Source organism: Piliocolobus tephrosceles, chromosome 13 (genome assembly GCF_002776525.5).
Source record: "Piliocolobus tephrosceles isolate RC106 chromosome 13, ASM277652v3, whole genome shotgun sequence".
Taxonomy (NCBI): domain Eukaryota; kingdom Metazoa; phylum Chordata; class Mammalia; order Primates; family Cercopithecidae; genus Piliocolobus; species Piliocolobus tephrosceles.
In genome coordinates, this window is record NC_045446.1 from 45,427,563 (window position 1) to 45,451,007 (window position 23,445).

A 23,445-nucleotide genomic window follows, 5' to 3' on the forward strand; every position below is an offset into this window, starting at 1 on the left:
AGGAATGCTACTAATTTTTGTAAATTGATTATGTGTCTTGAAACTTTGCTGAAGTCATTTATCAGTTCTAGGAGCCTTTTGGCAGGGTTTTTAGGGTCATCTAGATATAGAATGATATCACCCTCAAAGAGAGATAGCTTTACTTCTTCTTTTCCTACTTGGAGACTCTTTATTTCTTTCCCTTGCCTAATTGCTCTGGCCAGCACTTCCACTACTATGTTGAATAGGAGTGGTGAGAGTGAGCATTCTTGTCGTGTTCTGGTTCTCAAGGGGAATGCTACCAGTTTTTGCCCATTCAGTATGATATTGGCTGTGGGTTTGTAATAGATGGCTCTTATTATTTTGAGGTATATTCCCTCAATGCCTAGTTTCTTGATGGTTTTTATCATGAAGGAATGTTGAATTTTATCAAAACCTTACCCACATCTATTGAAATAATCATATAGTTTTTGTTTTGAATTATGCTTATGTGGTGAATCACATGTGTTGATTTGTGTATCCCAGGAATGAAGCCTACTTGATCATGGTAAATTAACTTTTTGATGTGCTGCTGGATTTAGTTTGCTAGTATTTTGTCGAGGATTTTTGTTTGCTAGTATTTTGTTGAGGATTTTTGTGTCTATGTTTGTCAGGATGTTGGCATGTGGTTTTCCTTTTTCATTTTGTCTCTGCCAGGTTTGGGTATTGGTTTTATACTGGCTTCACAGAATAAGCTGGGGAGGAGTCTCCTTCTCAATATTTTGGAATAGTTTCAGTACAATTCGTACCCACTCTTTTTGTACATCTGGTATATTTCAGCTGTAAATCAGGACAGATGATCAAGGCAGAAAACTAACAAAGAAATTTTGGACTTAAACTAGACACTTGACAAAGTGGACCTAATAGAGATCTACAGAATACTCCACCTATCAACCATGGAATATACATTCTTCTTGTCTACACATAGAACATACATTAGGATTAACCACATGCTTGGCCATAAAGAAAGTCTCCAGGGTTTTTTTGTGGTCCAGGGCTTTTTTGGTTGGTAGACTTTTTTACTACCACTTCAATTGTGGAACTCAGTATTGTTCTGTTCAGGATTTCAATTTCGTCCTGATTCAATCTTGGGAAAGTGTGTGTTTCCAGGAATTTACCCATTTCCTCTAGATTTTCTAGTTGTTATGCATAGTGATATTCATAATAATCTCTGGGGATCTTTTTGTTTTTCTGTGGGATCAGTTGTACTGTCACCTTTGGAATTTCCAATTGTGAACATTTGGATCTTCTCTCTTTTCTTTATCAAGCTTGTGGTCTATTGATTGTGTTAATTCTTTCAAACAACAAACTTTTTTGTTGTTGTTGATCCTTTGTATGGATTTTTGGGTCTCAATTTAGTTCAGTTCTGCTTTGATTTTAGATATTTCTTTTCTTCTACTGGATTTAGGATTAGTTTGTTCTGGTTTTTCTAGGTCTTTTAGGTGTGATGTTAGATTGTTAATTTTAGATCTTTCTAACTTTCAAGGTAGGGGTTTATTTAGCACTATACTTTCCTCTTAATGCTGCTTTTGTTCCATCCCAAAGATTTTGGTATATTGTGTCTCTGTTTTCATTTATTTCAAAGAAATTTTTGAAATCTGCCTTAATTTCATTGTTTACCCAAAGGTCATTCAAGAGCAAGTTGTTTAATTTCCATGTAATCATGTAGTTTTGAGAGATCTTCTAGGTATTAATTTCTATTTTTATTCCACTGTGGTCTGAGAGTATCGCTGGTATTTCAATTTGTTGGAATTTATTGAGACTTTCTTTATGGCCAAGCATGTGGTTAATCCTAAAGTATGTTCTGTGTGTAGATTAGAAGAATGTATATTCCATGGTTGATAGGTGGAGTGTTCTGTAGATCTCTATTAGGTCCAACTAGTCAAGTGTCCAGTTTAAATCCAGAATTTCTTTGTTAGTTTTCTGCCTCAATGATCTGTCTAATCATGACAGTGGAGTGTTGAAGTTCCCCACTGTTATTGTGTGGCTGTCTAAATCTTTTTGTAGGTCCAGAAGTACTTGTTTTGTGAATCTGGATGTTCCAATGTCGGGTACATACATATTTAAGATAGTTAAAAAAGACAGTTTTCCTACTTGGAGACTCTTTATTTCTTTCCCTTGCCTAATTGCTCTGGCCAGCACTTCCACTACTATGTTGAATAGGAGTGGTGAGAGCGGGCATTTTGTTGAATTGAACCCTTTGTTATTTTGTAATGCCCGTCTTTGTCCTTTCTTACTGTTGTTGATTTAAAGTCTGTTTTATCTGGTATTAGAGTAGTTACCATTGTTCTTTCTGTTTTGTATTTATATGATAGACCTTTCTCAAACCCTTTACTTTGAGGATATGGGTGTCATTATGTGTGAGATGGCTCACTTGAAGACAGCAAATGAATGGGTCTTTTATAATCTAACTTGCTACTCTGTTTCTTTAAAGTGGGACACTTAGACCATTGTTAATTAAAGAACTTTCTAACTTTTGAGGCAGTCATTTAGCGCTATAAAGTTTTCTCTTAACACTGCTTTTATCACATCCCAGATATTTTGGTATGTTGTGTCTTTGTTTTCATTTATTTCTAAGAATTTATTGATATCTGCCTTAATTTCATTGTTTACCCAAAGGTCATACAGGAGCAAGTTGTGGGCATTTCGATCATTTACATACAAGTGTATTTGGGGCATTTAGACCATTTACATACAAGGGTAGTATTGATATGTGATATTTTGATCCTGTCATTAAGTTGTTAGCTGGTTGCTTTGTAGTTTCCATTGTATGGTTGCTTTATAGAGTCTGTGGGCTATGTGCTTAAGTGTGTTTTTGTGGTAGCATGTATCTTTTTTGTTTGTTCATTTCAATATTTAGAACTCCCTTAAGGATCCCTTGTAAGGCTAGTCTAATGGCAAAAATATTCACTTAGCACTTGCCTATATGGAAAATATTTTCTTTCTCCCTTGCTTATGAAGTCTAGTTTGGTGGGATATGAAATTCTTGGTGGAAATTTCTTTTCTTTAAGAATGTTGAAAAAAGGCCCGGAATCTCTCCTAGCTTATAATATTTCTGCTGAGAAGACCACTGTTATCCTGATTGGGTTTCCTTTGCATGTGACCTGACCTTTTCTTTTTGCTGCCTTTAAGATTGTTTTCTTTGGCATTGACATTTGGACAATCTGCTGACTATATGCCTTGATGATGTTTGTTTTGTATAGTATATTGCAGGTGTTCTCTGGATTTCTTATATCTGGATGTCTACCTCTCTAGCCAGATTAGGGAAATTTTCTTAAATTATTTTCTCAAATATTTTTTCCAGGTTCTTTACTTTTTCTCCTGCTCTGTCAGGAATGCCTATAATTTGTAGGTTGGGTCACTTTCTATAATCTCACATTTCTTGAAGACTTTGTTCATTTTATAAAATTCTTCTTTTTTTTATTTTTGTCTGATAGGTTAGTTGAAAAGAATAGTCTTCAAGTTCTGAAATCTTTTTATCTGCTTAATCTAGTCTATAGATAAAGCTTTCAATTATATTTTGAAAATCCTTAAGTGAGATTTTCAATTCCAGAAGTTCTGATTGATTTCTTCTTAGGATGTTTATCTCTTCCTTCATTTTCTGGATTGCTTTAGAAGTATCTTTGTGTTGAGTTTCAACCTTGTCCTGGATCTCATTGAGCTTCCCTGTGATTCATGCTTTGAATTCTTTATCTGTCATTTCTGAGTTTCCATTTTGGTTAGAGGCCATTGCTAGAGATCTAGTATGATCCTTTGGTGGTGTCACAGCTTTCAGATTGTTCATGGTGCCAGAATTCTTATGCAGCCTCCTTCTTATCTGGGGATGCTGGCATTTCTAATTGTGGTAATTATTTTAATTTTTTTTCCTTCTTTATATGTAATATTATTGGTTTTTTTTTTTTTTTTTTTTTTTTTCTTTCCCTTTCCTCTCTCACTAGGGGATGGGACTGTAGAGAATGCTAAGTAATATCTTTTGGCTTTGTTTCCATAGCACTATGCACTTCTGTTGGCAGGTTTTATATTAGGTTGTGCAGTGCAACCTACAAGCCAGTAGATGGCACTTACAGGTAAGAGACGGCTGTGGCCAACAATGCTGGGTATATACTTGATCCTTGCTTACTGGGAGAAATTCCCTATTGCCCCAAGCTGTGGGCTGATTCCTGAAGTGCACAGGGGTTTGAGCTCCCTGTTCAGCCCCAGGAAGGCAGAGACTAAGATGGGTGGGAGCTGAGATGGATGGAGACCAAGATGGACAGAGCCCAATCATGCAGTTCCACCTACTGCTCACCCAATGGCAGATACACACACCAGCATCCAGTCCGCAGCCACCAAGTCCTGAGGTGTGCCTAGGTGTGGAGCTGGGAAACCTGCTTGGCCCCAAGTTCTCTGCATGGGGATGGGGGTGGCCTAAACTCCTAATCCAGAAGAGTAGGTGTTCCAGATGCCCGGAAGTCTACCTGGGCATAAAGTAGAGAGGGCCTCACTGTACCACAATCTATGTCCAGGAAGGGTGGGATGGCTCAGGCTGCTGAAACAGAAGAGCAAGTGTTCCAACTGCCTGGAGATATGCCTGGATGTGACACAGTGAGGGCCTCCATGAACCAGGATCTCTGCACAGGAAGGGTGGGGCTGCTCAGGCTGCCAATCCAGATGAGCAGATACTCTGAATCCCTGGAGATCTACCTGGGCATGGAGCAAAGAGGGCCTTACTGTACCTTGATCTATGCCCATGAAGGGTAGGGTAGCTCAGGCTGCTAGTCCAGGAAAGTGGGTATTCTAAATACCTGGATTTCTGCCTGGATATTGGGCAGAGTGGGCCCTGCTGCACCACAGTCTCAGGGGAGCAGGCTGAAGTACCCAGAAATTACACATGCAGACTGCTTCCAGATCACCAAGCTGGCTCTGGCCCTAGTCTTGCCACATAGGAGAAACTGCAGCTGTATCCGCTCTCCTCCCACCCCAGGCTTATGATGGGGGAAAGCACAATACCAGCACCTACTGCTGAGGCATATTCCACAGTTCTGGCTGTAGAGGCTCCTGACCTGCTCCAGAGTAAAAGCTCCAATCTCTGACCTGAGACTAAAATGCCTGCGTGGCCCCACAGCCAGATCACTGAAGAATGGCTGTGTATATGTTTGTGTATGTGGCCAGATTAAAAAGCCTTCAGCATAGTACCTGGGTATTATTGATGGTTATTCAGGGCCCAAGAGCTCTTCAGTTAGCAGGTGATGATGAATAGTGCCAGGACTAGATTTTTCCCTTCAAGGCAGTGGATTTCCTCCTGGCCCCAGGGCATATCTAGAAAAATCACCCAGTAGCCAGGGCCTGGTAAAAGGGCCTGATGACTCTGACCGGTACCCTAACCTGCTGTTGGCTGAGCTGGTTTTCAAGATGCAAGACAAAGTCCTCCCCAGTCTTCCCTCACATCTCTTCAAGTGGAAGGAGGGGTTCTCTTTTAGAACTATGGACTGACCGTATAGCCTGGAGTTAGGGGAGGAGTGATACTAGCACTCCCTTTGCTGCCCTTGCTGGTGTCTCAGTAGGTCACATGTTCCCCTAGTCTACTTGTTCTGGGCCCAGTTCAGCACTAGTACTTGCCTAGAAGTTGCAGTCCTTATGGCCTAGACAGCCTTTCAAGTTTATTTACAGCCCCAGAGCATTTTAGCCTATGGCAGTAAGGTTTGCAGAAACTCAAATTCCAACAGCTGGGATCAGAGATGACCCTCTGATTAGGGCTGGTTTAAATGCTCCCTCCACGGGCAGGTGTCAGCTGAGTTTGGTCCGGTTTTGTTTTCTGCTCCAACAAGACAGCAATGACTTCCATGCCTCACAATTGCTGTACTCTCCCTCTACTAGCACACACCCCACGGTGGGAGGGGAGGAGTGACATCAGCAATTCTAGACTGATTTTTCTACCTCTTCAGTGTCTCTTTCAGTGATACAAAGTTAAAACCAGGTGCTGTGCTCACCTGATTTTTGGTTCTTATGAAGGTGCTTTTTTTGTGTAGATAGTTGTTAAAATGGTGTCCTTCGTGGGGAGATGATCGGTGGAGACTTCTAGTCCGCCATCTTGCTCTACCGCCCCAGTTATTAATTTTCAACCTTTCTCTTTTTTAATGTAAGCATTAAAGGCTATAAATTTCACCTTAAGTAACGTGTTAGCTGCCTGCTACAATTTTGATGTTTAGTAGTATTATTTATTATAAATATTTAATTTGTTCTATAATGAATAGAGTGAGCTGGATCATTTTTCAAACATCTCAAGGGTTTCTATTTACCTTTCTATTATTGAATAGAATGAAGTTTGCATCTATTGTGGTCAGGGAAGCTACTTATAATGATTTCAATCCTTTAAAATGTTTTGAGAATTGCTTTGTGGCCATCATATGGTCTATGTAGGGAAGTAGTCCACATTCGCTTGAAAATAATGTATATTTTTAATATATTGTTCCATATATATCAAGTCATATAGTTATTTACGTTGTTCAAGTCTCCTATATCTTTACAGATTTTTTTTGTCTTCTTTTTCTCTTTTATTAGAAGTGTTGAGTTCAAATCACCAACTACGATTCTGGGTTTATATGTTATTTTTAGTTATGTCAACTTTTACTTTGCATGTTTTAACTCTGCTGGTGAATACATGTTTAAGTTTGTTATGTATTCTTGATGAATTGACATTTTTGCTATTATGAAATATTTCTTCTTTTCACTAGTAATACTTGTTACCTTAAATTATAATTTATATGATATCATCATAGTCATGTCAGCTTTATTTTATTTGAGATTTTCATAGTTTATCTCTTTCATTTTTTGTTTTGTTTTTTGAGATGGAATCTCACTCTGTTACCCGGGCTGGAGTGCAGTGGCGCAATCTCGGCTCACTGCAACCTCCACCTCCCAGGTTTAAGCAATTCTCCCTGCCTCAGCCTCCCAAGTAGCCGGGATTACAGGCACCCACCATCACACCCGGCTAATTTTGGTATTATTTACTAGACATGGGGTTTCACTATGTTGGCCAGGCTGATCTTGAACTCCTGATCTCAGGTGATCTGCCTGCCTCAGCCTCCCAAAGTGCTGGGATTACAGGCATGAGCTACTGCGCCCCACCTAGTTTATCTCTATCATTTTTTTATCCAAATTATGTGGGTCCTTATATTTGAAGTGTGCATCGTATAAATATAATACAATTGGGTCTTGTTTAAGATTTAGTCTGGCAATTTTGTACTTTTAACTGAATCGTTTAGTCCGTTTGTCTGCAATTTAATTACTGATACAGTTGGTTTTAAGTCTGCCATCTTGCTATTTGTTTTCTATATGTCCTATCTTATCTTATTGTTCATCCTTTTTTCTTTCTATGAATTGTGTATTTTATTTAATCTTTTCTCTTGTATTAGCTTTTTAATTGTAGTTTTTTAAAATTTTGGTCATTGCTCTAAAATAGCACTAACAGAAATAAAATGCGAGCCACATTGTAATTTTATATTTTATAGGCTATATCCAGAATATTATCATTTTGTTATGTGACCAATATAAAAAAATTAATGAGATCTTTTATATTCTATTTTTTGCATTTAGTCTTTATAACCTAGTATATATTTTACACTTAACAGCACCAGGAAACAACAACTGCAGAAAGCATGAGCTTACAAGGCAAGACACCTTAGGACTTGGGCCCCTTAGGCACTTGCATGCTGGTAGATCCAGGGAGCCAGAGAACAAGAGCACAGCTGGCATCTGGGCTAATAATAAAGCTAACAATGATTGAACACCTAATATGTGCCAGGAAATAGGTATATTTTTCTCATTTAGTGTTCACAAGAGCCAGAAGAGGTGGGTGCTAATGTTATTTCCTCATTTTAGACAAAGAACTGAGGCACACTGCACCCTGGTGCCACCTGTGCAGTGACCGGAAGCTTACATTTGCCTAATACTAGGTTCCAGTATCGGGAATCTCCCTGATGATACATCTCAGTCATGTTATTCAATAACTCTATGACCAATTGAGATAACAATTTGCCCTCTCACTGACTTACGACTTGTCAACTTCATAACTGGTTCAGAGGTTAAGTGGAGAAATAGAGGGTTATTTACCGACTCTAAAACCCCAGCATCCTAGACTTGGTCCAAGCTCTTCTCATCTTCCTGCACTGCCCTCTCTCACTTTACTTGTAAACAGTGCTCAAAAAAACTGTTCACAGGACAGAGTCTGAGAGAGAAGAAAACCATCTCCCCATCTATCACACATTCCACTTCCATATATTCACTCTTGGACAAGGAGAAAGTATCAGAGAAAAGCTTGGAGGAACTTCAGAAAAGGGGATAATTTGGAGGGGAAAAAAAGGGAGAGAAGAAAGTTTGTGAGGACCGGCCGAGAATCCTCTTTAAATTACTATGTGGGCATGAAGGATGTTCATGGGGCAAAAATGGAGCAGAGAGAGAGCAAAAGAAACAGTGAGAGGAACAGATACAAACACACCCAGAGAGACATAGCTATAGAAAGAAAGAAAATCAGAGAGAGACAGGTACAGAGAGGCAAAGACATAGACTCATGGCTGGTGCAGAAGCAGTGAGGCAGACAGAGGTGGTTCTGCCTGTGTTTCCTGATTGTTCTTTTGTCCATTTTCCATACATCTCAGCAAAATGAGTCAGTTTGGACAGTTCTACCATCTCCCGCAGACCTGTCTCAATGTCAGACATGCCCCCAGAATTATTTTCCATTGCATTTTCTATTTCTGGAAGGGTGAATTATCCATGTTGGTCCTACCCCAGTAATATCACCCAAATAGAGGAAGAGGCCACGAGAGGTCTAGGGTCCCCCAATGCCTTGACCACTCTATGACCCAGTCAGCTACAGGTTTTTCCTAGCAGGTTTGCACCCAAGCTGGGGCCTTATAAACATTCTCAGGCACCAATAAAGATATCTAGGTTGTTGCCCAACACACTGGAAGAAGCTGTCCCTGGCCTCTTAGCCAAATTCCTTAAACCCTCATAAAAACTCCACACCCTGACCCCTTCACTGTGGTTATACCTAGGTACAACACCCCTTTCCTCTAGTGTTTAGTAATTCTTTCTTTGGAATCCCCCATCTCAGGATTGTTTGGGGCATTCCCTTGTTGCCCTGCTGCCATTTCGGGGGCAATTCTAGCCACGAGTTAAGCAGAATGAAATAAGAGGTAATGACAGAAGGGAAGAACCAGAGGAAAAAGTAAGGCAGGAAGAGCCTAGAATCTCAGACTGAGAGCCTCAGGCCCAAACTCTCTGTGTGGCCTTGGAGAAGTCACTTCCACCCTCTGGGTCTCAGTTCCTTCATCTGTAAAGATATGAATCTAAAGAGCCCCTGGGGTCCTTCCCAGTTCTGTGAGTTTGAAGGACTCAGAGAGGAGCTGTCTGGGTGAAAGAGAAATGAAGATCAAGCAAGTTACTGATAGGAGCTCCAGTGAAAGTCAAACAGAGAAATGGCCTAGAAATTTGTTTCACAGAAGAGACAATCATGGAAGATAAATCATTGAACAGGAGAGAGTATTCAGAGCTACATCAAATCCAATGAACAAATAGTGGGTATCAGGTGCATGCAGCACTTACAAGCACTGAAGAGTTTGCAAACAAACTGCATCCTCCAGAGCCCTCAGGCTCCTAGAAAGAATGCCAGGTGCCCTAATAATCATGTGCTTTGAGATTAGAACAAGAATAAGAAGGGATGTTCTAATCTGAGCGATCTGGAAGTTCAAGTAAAGGAACAGCTAACTGCTTGAAAAATTGCACCGGGAAACTTGATATTTGCATAACCCTGAACCCTGGATGAAAGTAAAGAACCAACCTCTTCAAATCATACAGACTATCCTGACCTTCCCTCCTCATCGTATGGTATGGTCCATCTTAGATTTTTTTATAATGAGAACAAATTAAATACACGGACAAGCGCCTTTTATACACTCATACTTTTAATAACATAGATGCCTCAAGTATAATAATGTATGACTCAGATTGGTTATTACCTTTCAATTTCTGAAAGAGTGTGTTAGTCTGTTCTCACACTGCTATAAAGAACTGCCTGAGACTGTGTAATTTATAAAGGAAAGAGGTTTATTCGATTCACCGTTCAGCATGGCCTGGAGGCCTCAGGAAACTTACAATCATAGCTGAAGGTGAAGGAAAAGCAAGGCACCTTCTTCACAAAGCAGCAGGGAGAAGAGTGGCACAGTGAAGGGGGAAGAGTCCCTTGTAAAACCATCAGATCTCATGAGATTCACTCACTATCATGAGAACAGCATGAGGGAAACTGCCCCCATTATTCAATTACCCCCACTTGGTCTCTCCCTTGACATGTGGGGATTATGGGGATTACAATTGATGATTACAAAAGATGAGATTTTGGGTGAGGACAAAGCCAAACCATATCAAGGAGTATTTCAGTTATTTTTCTGCACCTCATGTAGTGGTATTAGGCCTTTCTTCCCTCTGTCCTCTTTCATTTAAGTATTGACCACAGGTGGACTTCCTCTCTTTACAGGGTCTCTCCTGTCAGTTCCACCACATGCTGCCCAACAGAGTGTGCATTGCACAAATCCAGGGGCAGGACTCATATAGACCACAATGCGAGTGACATCCCCTGGAGTTGTTCAACACTAGGACTTAGCTTGCTTTTCCCACACAGGGATCTTATGGAGACTGCAAGTTTGACTGCCTAGGGCAAATGCCCCTCAAGGACTGGCCAGTTTTGTTGGCATAACCCAAATTCCAAAAGGACCACCATCTTCTCCTCTTTATTTTACCCCCGTCCATCTTTGGAGTGCATCTTCAGCAACCTCAACCATCAGGTGTCATGTTCCAAAAACATGTGCAGAAAACTGTCAGGTTTTAACCACCCTGCCTTCTACCTTGAAGGATTTCTGGAAGCTTAAACATATTCATTAAATGTGGCAAGGATAGTTTAACTACTTAAAGAAGAAAGCGAACCCCTGGAGACATGGATGTCAAGAAGAACCCAAACTAGATAGTTTGGTGGTTCCATCCAAGTTCAGTGACGGATGGACTTCAAAGATAGATGAGGGTAGAATAAAGGAGCAAAAATACAAATAATTAGGTTTTGCTTCTGAAAAAGAGAAAGAAGAGAGAAAAAGGGAAGAGACATAAAAGAACCTGCTAGGATGATGTTAGGCTGGAAGCTACATGGAGCAAAATCAGGATGCCAGAATCAGGATGGATGGCAGAAAAAAAAAAAAGAACATCTAACAGGTGATGCTAGTTTGCCAACTTGGACAAGTTTCTTAACCTCTATGTATTTCTGTGTCTCAGTTTGTTAAATGGACTCTATTCCATGCTTACTCTTTCTGAAATTTGCAACATATTACACCAAGTGTGAAATTGAATTCCATCAAATCTCACACACAAACAAGCACTCGAAGGCACCACACAAAACCTGAATGTGAATGTGATAAACTTTAATAAAGACTTGAAATTCATGGTATAAGTAGGGTCAATTACTAGCTGCAAAAAAAAAAAAAAAAAAAGCGGTAGTAAAAATTGTCCCCTAAAAGAACCATTCTATGCTAGAAATCCAGCCAATTTGCATCTACTACATCATGATTTTATTCAGCCTTGTCCTACACTGCCTCTCTGTTATTCAGAGTCCACTGGGATTTTAGTCAATATTACATTGAAAATTCCAGAGGATGAACAGCCCCTTTCTCTCCAGTAACCAGTTAATTGAGAATGTAGCAGGTACCAGCATAGGCAAAACACACTTTCCCAGGCTCTGACATTGGGGAAATAAAGAAGTTGACACGATATATCTCTGCCCTCCACCAGCGGACAGCGGTAGGGAAAGAGAGAATGTCTGTGATCAATATCTACTACCTCCGAGCTAGCTGAGAAGAGGAAGGGAAGTTTAGTGATGTATGGAAAAACTTAAAGGTTGGAATTTGAGGAGGACAGCCCCTGTCTTAACATAGCATGTCATCATTCACTAATGAGGCCATTTCCTGGTAACTATTTCTTTTTATTATTTGATCATCCTAACAATCGCTTAAGGTGGGTAAGTTTAAGACAAGAAGATTTTTAACTAAAAGAAGTGGAAAGAAGAAAATACAATCGAGTCTCATGATAATTGTTGGCACAGACACAGAAACTATTTAGGAAACATGAGACCATGTAGTGGTTTCATCTCTTGTGCCAGCCCCATCTGATTGCAAAGTCTATAAAATGCTGCTTTCAGAAGAATTTCATTTTTAAGCCCAAGATAGGCTCAATGAGACAACATCCTGGGATCTATTAACCATGTCTGCCATGGATAGAGTTTTGGAGGATGATCCCAGAAAATAGGAGAATTGGAATAGTAATAAATGAAGATGGAAAGGTAACTAGGAACCAGAATGTTAAATGTCAGAGGGTCTGAAAAGGTGACTAGATTTTGTTTTCCCCAGTTGCCAGAGGTGAAAAAAACATTTTTATTAACATGGTTAAGCCGAACTATATGACATGTCGATCCAGGTGGGTGTGACTCTCTAACAGTTGAAAATGAAAACTCAGGACCAATTTCATAACCACAGTACCGCTTCTTGTGAACCTATGGACATATTCTCTCAGCTCCCCCTTCTGGACAATCTGAGGTTCGGCACCACAGCAAATGGTATGTGTGAAGAGTGATAGGACTTAAACCACAACTGGATGAGGGCTGTAGTCACACCATTGGGAGGCCTCTTTCTGTCCCCTGCAGCTCTCTGTGGGTCTCCATATGCAGAGAGTAAAGCAAATCAGAATCTTGTCCCCACTAAATTTCCAACACAACCACCACAACCTAGTTATGTTCATTTGTATCAATCATGCTCCCCAGGGAGAAAACCTCAAAATTTTTCCAAATTTAGGAACACAACAGTCCTCGCAACAGTACTGATGTGTGTACATTCATCCTAAACTGAAGAATATCTGTGACTGAGTAGCTACCAGCATCCCAGTTCCTGGCAGGGCAAACTTCCATCATTTTATAAATGCAGGTCCAAACTCCTAATGGAAACCCTTATGTCCAAATATCATCTATAAATTATCATATGTGATTCTATTGAATATTATTTAACCCCCTAGTGGAATCTGAGGCAGCGCTGAATAATCAAACACGTTAGTATTTCTGCAAAGAAACTTATGAATGTGCCCAATAAGGGAGATTTAAAAGATGACTTTCTGCCTCATAGCATTTCAGATCAGTTAGTTTTGGTTCCAAATTTATAAAACAACTTTCAGTTTTCAGAGTTTCAAGGATTTGGAATTTGCAGATAGAAGAATATGAACATGTATCTATGGGCATATTGGATCAATTCAATGAGATTCTGGTACATTGCCTCTTTGTTCTCATTGGTTTCAAAGAACTTCTTGATTTCTGCCTTAATTGTATTATTTACCCAAGAGTCATTCAGGAGCAGGTTGTTCAATTTCCATGTAGTTGTGTGGTTTTGAGTGAGCTGCTTAATCTTGAGTTATAATTTGTGCTGTGATCTGAGAGACGTTATGATTTCAGCTCTTTTGCATTTTCTGAGGAGTGATTTACTTCCAGTTATATGATCAATTTTGTAAGTACCATGTGACACTGAGAAGAATGTATATTCTGTTGTTTTTGGGTGGAGAGTCCTGTAAATGACTACCAGGCCGACTTGATCCAGAGCTGAGTTCAAGTTCTGAATATCCTTGTTAATTTTCTCACTCAATGACCTGTCTAATATTGACAGTGGGGTGTTAAAGTCTCCCATTATTATTGTGCGGGAGTCTAAATCTCTTTGTAGATCTCTAAGAATTTGTTTTATGAATCTGGGTGCTCCTGTATTTGGTGCATATATATTTAGTATAGTTAGCTCTTCTTGTTGAATTGATCCTTTTACCATTATGTAATGCCCTTCTTTGTCTTTTTTTATCTTTGTTGGTTTAAAGTTTGTTTTGTCATAAACTAGGATTGTGACCCCTGCTTTTTTTCTGCTATTGGTAAATTTTCCTCCATCCCTTTATTTTTGGCCTGTCTGTCTTTGCACATGAGATGCATCTCTCGAGTAGAGCACACCAATGGGTCTTGACTCTTTTTCCAATTTGCCAGTCTGTGTCTTTTAATTGGGGTATTTAGCCCATTTACATTTAGGGTTAATATTGTTATGTATGAATTTGATCCTGTCATCACGATGCTAGCTGGTTATTTTGCACACTAGTTGATGCAGTTTCTTCATAGTGTCATTGGCTTTTGTATTTCAGTGTGTTTTTGCAGTGGCTGGTACTGGTTTTTCCTTTCCATATTTAGTGCTTCCTTCAGCAGCTCTTGCAAGGGAGGTTTGGTTGTGACTGATTTCCTCAGCATTTGCTTCTCTGAAAAAGATTTTATTTCTCCTTCACTTATGAAGCCTAGTTTAGCTGAATATGAAATTCTGGGTTGAAAATTCTTTTCTTTAAGAACATTTAATATTGGCCCCCACTCTCTTCTGGCTTGTAGGGTTTCTGCTGAAAGGTCTGCTGTTAGTCTGATTCGCTTCCCTTTGTAGTGACCTGGCCTTTCTCTCTGGCTGCCCTTAACATTTTTTCCTTCATTTTGACCTTGGAGAATCTGAGAATTAGGTGTCTTGGGGTTGATCTTCTTGTGGAATATCTTACTAGGGTTCTCTGTATTTCCTGAATTTAAATGTTGGCCTGTCTTGCTAGGGTGAGGAAGTTCTCCTGGATGATATCCTAACATGTTTTCCACCTTGGTTCCATTCTCCCTGTCTCTTTTTGGTACTCCAATCAGTGTACATTTGGTCTTTTTACATTGTCCCATAGTTCTCGGAGGTTTTGTTTGTTCCTTTTCATTCTTTTTTCTCTAAATCTTGTCTGCCTGCCTTATTTCAGCAAGATAGTCTTCCAGCTCTAATATTCTTTCTTCTGCCTGATCAATTTGGCTATTGATACTTGTATTTGCAACACAAAGTTCTCATGCTGTGTTTTTCAGCTTCATTAGATCATTTATGTTCCTCTCTAAACTGGTTATTCTAGTTAGCAGCTCCTGTAACCTTTTATTATAGTTCTTAGCTCCTTTGAATTCAGTTAGAACATGCTCCTTTACCTCAGCAAAGCTTGTTATTACCCACTTTCTGAAGCTTATTACTGTCAATTTGTCATCTCATCCTCTGTCCAGTTCTGCGCCCTTGCTGGAGAGGTGTTGCAATCATTTGGAGGAGAAGAGGCACTCTGGCCTTTTGAGTTTTCAGCATTTTTTAAATTGATTCTTTCTCATCTTCATGAGTTTGTCTAGTTTTCATCTTTGAGGCTACTGACCTTTGGATGAGGTTTTTGTGGAGACTTTTTCATTGATGCTGTTGCTGTTGCTTTCTGTTTTTTGTTTTTCATTCAATAGTCATGTTCCTTTCCTGTAGGGCTGCTGTGGTTTGCTGGGGGTTCATTTCAGGCCCTATTCATCAGGGGCACTCCTACACTTGGAGATGTCACTCAAGGAGGCTGGTGAACAGCAAAGATGGGTACCTGCTCCTTCCTCTGGGATCTCTGACATCCAGGGGCAACAACATGATGCCAGTAGGAATGGTCCTATACAGGGTGTCTTGGTGACCCCTGTGCAATCTTCCTGGCTCCAGCAAGGGAAAACGCAGTCTGGAGTTATAGTGATGTCTACTGCCCTTCCCCCCGGGAGTTCAGTGTCTTAGGCAGCTGGCAAACACAATAATGGCTGCTGTCCCTCCCCTAGGGAGCTCAATTTTCTTAGGTATCTGGCAGCTGCAGTGATGATGGCCACCCTCTCCCTGGGAATTCTGTACTCTTAGGCAGATTCCAGACAAGTGGCTGTTGAGAATCTGTGTAGCCCTGTGATTGGGACCTAGGGCCCTGGTGGCGTGGGCTCAAGAATGGGATCTTCTGATCTGTGAATTGCACAGATCTGTGGAAAAAGCATGGTTTCCCAGGTTGGGTAGTATGCTCACGCATCACCTTCCTTGGTGGAAGGGTGGTGGCTCCCCTTGTCCCGTCTGGCTCTCAGGTGCACCGACACATGACCCTGCTTTTCCTTGCTCTCTGTGGGTCACACCAACTGCCTAATCAGTCCTGATGATAGAAACTGGATACCTTGGTTGCTGGTGCAGCATTCACATGTTGTTTTGGTTCTTCTCAGTGGAAGCCCCTGACTGCGGCTGCTTCTAGTCGGCCACCTTGGCACCCCCCGCCAACTCCCTGTGTTTGTTTCTTTACAAGGATTAGCTTGTATAATTATCACACTGCCCTATGATATACATAAATCATTATCATCCCAAAATTATAAATGAAGGCATTAATACTTAGAATTTAAAACTCTACACAGCTAGTAAGTCACAGAGCATGATCTCAAACCCATGCCTTTCTGACTCTGAAATCTACTCTTCACCACTGATTGCACCACCTACTGACACCTTTGTTTCCAAGGGAAGGCTGGCTTCCCTCTGCTTTATCTCTTGCTCACCAGGTAAGGCCCTCTGGAAAATCAGCTTGAGGGTCTTCACATATCAATGCTGTCTAAAGGAACTAACAAAGAGTAAATGATGGGGTTGGCATAGCTCTTCAAACAGGACAGAGTTAAACTAATCAGGTAGGGCTTAATGTTCTTGGGATATACTACTGTCCAGTGAAATAGGAACCGGTGGATACTAATGGGCATATCATAAGAAAAGAAGGCCAGAACTGTGAGTAGGATGACCACATAGGGCCTGGGCAGCTGTATCTGCTGGGAAACACACTGGATGCTGACCAGCAGAGTCAGATTGGACCTAGTGAGAACCACAAACAGACCACTCAGATGGCAGAGATGAAATCAAAAGCTTGACATAGTCTATCTTTAAAGACCCTAAACTGTAAGCCACAGGGGTGTCCTTCTAGGATGCTCAGCACCAGGGACAGGGCCCATGACAGCTTACATGTGTCTCAGACATGGCAGCAGTGCCTGCCTGGGGCACAGGACTGGACAGCAGCAGTCAGTCCTAATGGCACTGAGTATACTCAGGGCCGCTGCATAGAAGAAGTACTTCACAGCGATCTGAAGAATGGAGTGCATACAGCAACAATGTGTAAGATAAAAACAAGATCCTCTACAGATTGCACCACTTTGCAGGAGAAGAGGAGCATATCAGTCCCAGCCAGGTTGGGATGTAGATGGAGAAAGTGTTCCTGCACATGAGGACGTCCAGGAGCTAAAGGACAATCACACTCCCCACCAGCCTACTCAGGGCTAGCATGAGGGTAAACAGATCCAGGATCATGAATCTGAGTAAGTAATTGTCATAAAGTCCACACAATGTAAATTCATCAAAAGTTGCTTATTACGGTGTCCTGGAATCCTCTAGTGGTGTCCCCAGGAACACAAATACAAGTTGATACCTACTCTGTAATCTCTAATTCCCACAACCAAAAAATGGTAGTTTTTGTAGCAGAATGAAAGTTCAAGATAGGTAATTTGATTCCCTTCTTCAACTCCACCATAATTTACCCTGTTACCTTCTCCTCTAAGAAATATGTCTCAGAAAGATTTATTTTTATCAAAAGAGCACAACGGGCACAGCAAATAATTAATTTTTGTCTTCCAAAATGGACTACTAAAAACAATTCTTTGTTTTTCTTTCCCCAACATGGTGAATTAGAGGCTTTTTGTGTGTCTCAGCCACTCAGCCATTTGGAAATAGTAAGATAGTGCATAAAGATCAATTATGTGGCCATGGTGGCTCACACCTGTAATCCCAGCACTTTCGGAGACTGAGGCAGGCAGATCACTTGAGGTCAGGAGTTCGAGACCAGCTTGGCCAACATGGTGAAACCCTGTCTCTACTAAAAATACATAAATTAGCCAGGTGTGGTGGCGCACGTCTGTAGTCCCAACTACTCAGGAGGTGGGATGGTTGCTTGAGCCCAGGAGGTGGAGGTTGCAGTGAGCCGAGATCACACCACTGCACTCCAGCCTGGGTGATAGAGCGAGACCCTGTCTCAAAAAAAAAAAAAAAAAAAAAAAAAATCGAATTCTGTGAACTTTAATTCAAAAAGGAAATGGAGTCCACCAGAATCATGAGGGATCTCCTTATAATCCCAGGGAGGAGAGTGCCAGCCAACTGCCTCTGCAATGGTGTCCAGCTGATAAAAGTAGTGAAGTTCTGATACGTAAGAGAAGCAAAAAGCCTCCCTCCATGACTCAGCTTTCCACTAGGGATCCGAGCAACCCAGAGTGAGGGAGACCACTTTGTTTCTGCCAAGTCCTGGAGTTAACCTAAGGAAAGCCTTGGAGGTACTGAGAGGAAAAGACGCCTGGAAAAGCTGCAGGTGTTTTCCCAGACCTGGGACCAAAAGCAGGACAACATTTTTAATCCAGTCACATATAGTCAATCATTCTTCAGCAACCAGTCAGCATGGCCATGCAGGCATTTTAGTCTCAGGCCAGAGGCTAGAGTGCTTTCTCTGGAGCAGGGTAGGAACCTCTACTGCCAGAATTGTGGAAAGCACCTCAGCAGTAGGTGCTGGAATTGTGCTCTTCCCTCATCATAGGTCAAGGGTAGGAGGAGAGCTGCTAGAGCTGCAGTTTCTCCTGCATGAAAAGACTTGCAGCCAGGGCCAGTCCGGTGACCTGGAACTGGTCTGTGTGTGTCATTGCTGGTTGCCCAAGCCTGCTCCCCTGAGATCATGGTGTAGCAAGGCCCTCTCTACTCCACGGCTAGGCAGAACTCCAGGCATTTGGAGCACACACTCACTGGCTCCGCAGCCTGAGCCATCCCACTCTTCCTGTACAGAGATCTTGGTGCAGGGGGGTCCTTTCTGCTTCATACCCAGGCAGATCTCCAGGCATTTAAAGCACCTGCTCACCTGGATCAGCAGCCTGAGTCACTTCATCCCTCCTGTGCAGAGGTCCTGCTGTGGGGTGGCAGGAAGGGCTCTCCACTCCATATCCAGGCACATCTCCAGGCATTTGGAGTACCCGCTCACGTTAAATAGTGGCCTGAGCCGTCCAACCCTTCTTGTTCCTGTGCAGAGATCCTGGTCAAGGGGGACACTTACTGCTTTATGCTCAGGCAGTAAGAGCACCCACTCACCTGGACCAGTAGCCTGAGCTGCCTGACACTTCCTGTGAAGAGATTGTGGTAAAATAGCGCCCTCTCTACTCCACACTCAGGCAGATCTCCAGGAATCTAGAGCACCCACTCTCCTGGATTATGCAGAGAACTTGGGGCCAAGGAGGTTTCCCAGCTCCACACTTAGGCATACTTCTGAGCACCTGCCAGATGCCCACTGGATTCTCCCTCAGCACTGTTGCTTGTGCCTTCCACACCGGGACCTGTGGTAGGCCTGCCTGGTCTGGACCCACCCATTTTGCCCACTGCAACCCCCGAGTCTGGGACTGAGCAGGGAGGTTAGGCCACTGTATGCTCCATGAACCAGCTGATAACCTAACAACAGAGAGCTTTTCCCAGAAAATGAGACTCAAGTGTATGCCCACCCATGTTGGCCACAGCCAGCTCTTACCTATAAGCTTCATCTACTGGCTTATAGGTTAAACAGCACAACCCAATATAAATCCTGCCAACAGAAGTTCCTAGGGCCATAGAAGCAAAGCCAAAAGAGCCTACCCAACATTCTGTACAGTCACATCCTTTAAGAAAACGGAGGAAAGGAAAGAAAAAAACAGGATTACATGGAAAGAAGGAAAAAGCAAAAATTTTATCTGCATAAAAATGATTATAAAAATTAAAAGTGCCAGCATCTCCAGATAAGAAACAGTCCAAGAATTCTGGCATTATGAAAAATCTGAATGTAGTGACACCACGAAAAGATCACACTAGCTCTCCAGCAATGAGCCCTACCAAAATAGTGACCCAGAAATGACAGATAAATAATTCAAAGCATGGATTGCCAGGAAGCTCAGTGAGATCCAAGATAAGGTGGACGATCACAATAAAACTTCTAAATCGATTCAAGAAATGAAGGAAGATATAAACATCATAAAAACAAATCAATCAGAGCTTCCAGAATTGAAAATCTCACATAAGGATTTTCAAAGTACAATCAAAATCTTTATAAATAGACTGAACCAAACAGAAGAGATAACATCAAGGTTTTGGTACCTGGGTGATAGGATCATTGGTACCCCAAACCTCAGCATCACAAAATATACCAAAGTAATATTTGGAATCTAAAAATAGAATTTAAAAAAGAAAAAGAATTTTAGAGCTTGAAGACTGGTCTTTCTAACTAACCCAGTCAGACAAAAGTGAAGAAAAAAAAAAAGAATTTTAAATAATTAACAAAACCTTCGAGAAAAAAATGGGATTATATAGAAAATTATTGGTATTCCTGAAGGATAAGGAGAAAAAAATAAATGACCTGGAAAGCATATTTAAGGGAATAATTCAAGAAAATTTTCCTAATCTTGCTAGAAAGGTAGACATCCAGATACAAGAAATCCAAGGAACAACTGTGAAATACTATGCAAAACAAATATCACCAAGTCATATAGTCATCAGACTATACAAGGTTAGTGCTAAAGAAAAACTCTTGAAAGCAGCTAAAGGAAAAGGTCAGCTCATGTGCAAAGGGAGTCCCAGAAGGTTAACTGTGTACTTCCCAGCAGAAATATTACAACCCAGGAGAGATTGGGGGCCCATTTTCATCACTCTTAAGGAAAAGAAATTCCAATCAAGAATTTCATATTCTTCAAAACTAAGCTTCATAAGCAAAGGAGAAATGAAAACTTTTCCAGACAAACAAGCACTAGAGAATTCCTTATCACTAGACCAGTCTAATGAGAGATTCTTAAGCAAGTTTTAAACACAGAAACAACATAACAATAACCGCTACCACAAAAGCACACTTAGGTATATGACCCATAGACCCCATAAAGCAACCATACAATAAAAACTGCAAAGCAAGCAGCTAACAACTTAATAAGATCAATATCTCACATGTAAATATTAACCTTGAATGTAAATAATCTAAATGCCCCCACTTAAAAGGAACAGAGTGGCAAGTTGGACAAAAAAAAAAAAAAACCACTCTTCTGTCTGTTGTCCTCAAGAAATCCATCTCACATGAAACGACATCCACAGATTCAAAGTAACAAGTTGTAGCAAGATCTATCACAAAAATGGAAAACAAAAAACAGGAGTCACTATTCTTGTATCAATAAAACAGACTTTAATCCAACAGTAAAAATGTCGGGGAAGGAAGTACACAATGATAAAGGGTTCAATTCAACAAGAACACTTAACTATCCTAAATATATACATACCCAAAATTGGAGCACCCAGATTTACAAAATAGGTACTTCTAGACTTGTAAACAGATTTAGACAGCCACACAATAATACTGAGAAACTTCAACATCTGCCTGACAGCATTAGGCAGGTATTGAGATGGAAAACTAACAAAGATATCTGGGACCTGAACTCAACATTTGACCAATTTAACCTAATAGACACCTACAGAATACACCACCCATCAAACACAAAATATACATTTTTCTCTTCTGCACAAGGAACATACTTCATGATCAATCACATGTAATAATTTTTTAATGTTTAAATAGATTTGGGGGGAACAGGTGTGTTTGGTTACATGAATAAGTTCTTTCATGGTGATTTATGAGATTTTGGTGCACCCATTACCTGAGCAGTGTACCCAATACCCGATGTGTAGTCTTTTATCCCTCACCCCCTCCCCACTTTCCCTGAAGTCCCTAAAGTCCGTTTTATCATTCTTATGCCTTTTGATTCTCATAGCTTAGCTCCCACTTATGAGTGAAAACATACAACATTTGGTTTTCCATTCCTGAGTGTGTGTTTGTGTGTATATAAATATGTATATTCCATACATGTATACATATACATATGTGTGTGTGTGTGTGTGTATACACACACACATATATAACATTTTCTTTATCCACTCATTGATTAATTGGCATTTGTGCTGGTTCCATACTTTTGCAATTGCAAATTGTGCTGCTATAAACATACATGTGCAAGTATCTTTTTCATATAATGACCTTAGTTCTTTAAGGAATCTCTACACTGTTTTCCATAATGGTTGTATTAGTGTGCATTCCAACCATCACTGTAAAAGTATTCCTTTTTCGTCACATCCCTGTCAACATCTTTTTTTTTTTTTTTTTTTTTTTTGATCATGGCCATTTCTGCAGGAGTCAGGTGTATCACACTGAGGTTTTGATTTACATGCAAAAAAATTTTAAAAATCATACTCTCAGACCACAGTGGAATAAAAACAGAAATCAACACCAAGAAGATCTCTCAAAACCACAGAATTACATGAAATTAAACAACTTGCTCCTGAATGACTTTTGGGTAAACAGGAAAACGAAGGCAGAAATCAAAACATTCTTTGAAATAAATGAAAAGAAGACACCACATATCAAAATCTCTGGGATGCAGCAATAGCAGTGGTAAGAAGAAAGTTGATTGCACTTAGCACCTACCTCAAAAAGTTAGAAAGAATCTAACATCATACCTAGAGGAAATGGAGAAACAAGAACAAACTAACACCAAAGCTGGTAGAAGAAATCAAATAACTAAAATCAGAGCAGAACATTTTAAGACCCAAAAATGTATACAAAAAATTAATAAAAGCAAAAATTGGTTCTTTCAAAGGATAAACAAGATGAAGAGACTGCTAGCTAGATTAACAAAGAAAAAAAGAGAGAACATCCAAATAAGCACAATCAAAAACAAGAACGATGACATTATGACCAATTCCACAGAAATACGAAAGATCCTCAGAGACTATTATGAACACCTTCATGCAAACAAACTAGGAAATCTAGAGAAAATGTATAAATTCCTGGAAACACAACCTCCCAAGATTGAATCAGGAAGAAATCGAATCCTTCAACACACTAATAATGGGCTTTAAATGAGCTGGTCCCAATCCTTCTGAATCTATTTGAATAAATTGAGCAAGAGGGACTCCTCCCAAACTCAACCTATGAGGCTAACATCATTCTGATACCAAAACCTGGCAGACACACACACAAAAAAAGAAAAATTTTAGGCCACTATCCTTCATGAATATAGATCCAAAAGTCCTTAACAAAATACTAGCAAACCAAAGAGCTAATCCACCATAATCAAGTAGGCTTTATTCCTGGGATGCAAGGTGGGTTCAACATACACAAATTAACAAATATGATCCAGCACATAAGCAGAACTAAAACACACACACACACACACACACACACACACACATGATTATTTCAATAGATGCAGAAAAGATTTTCACTGAAATTCAACATCTCTTCATGTTAAAAATCCTCAACAACATACCAGGAAAGCCAAGAGAATTCACACAGACCCTTTGAAGGAAGAAGATTGTTCCTGCAGACCCCAGGAGACAGCCCAAAAACCATGCTGCTATCCATGGCTGGGAGACCTGAAGACAGTTCACATCACAGGACTCTGTG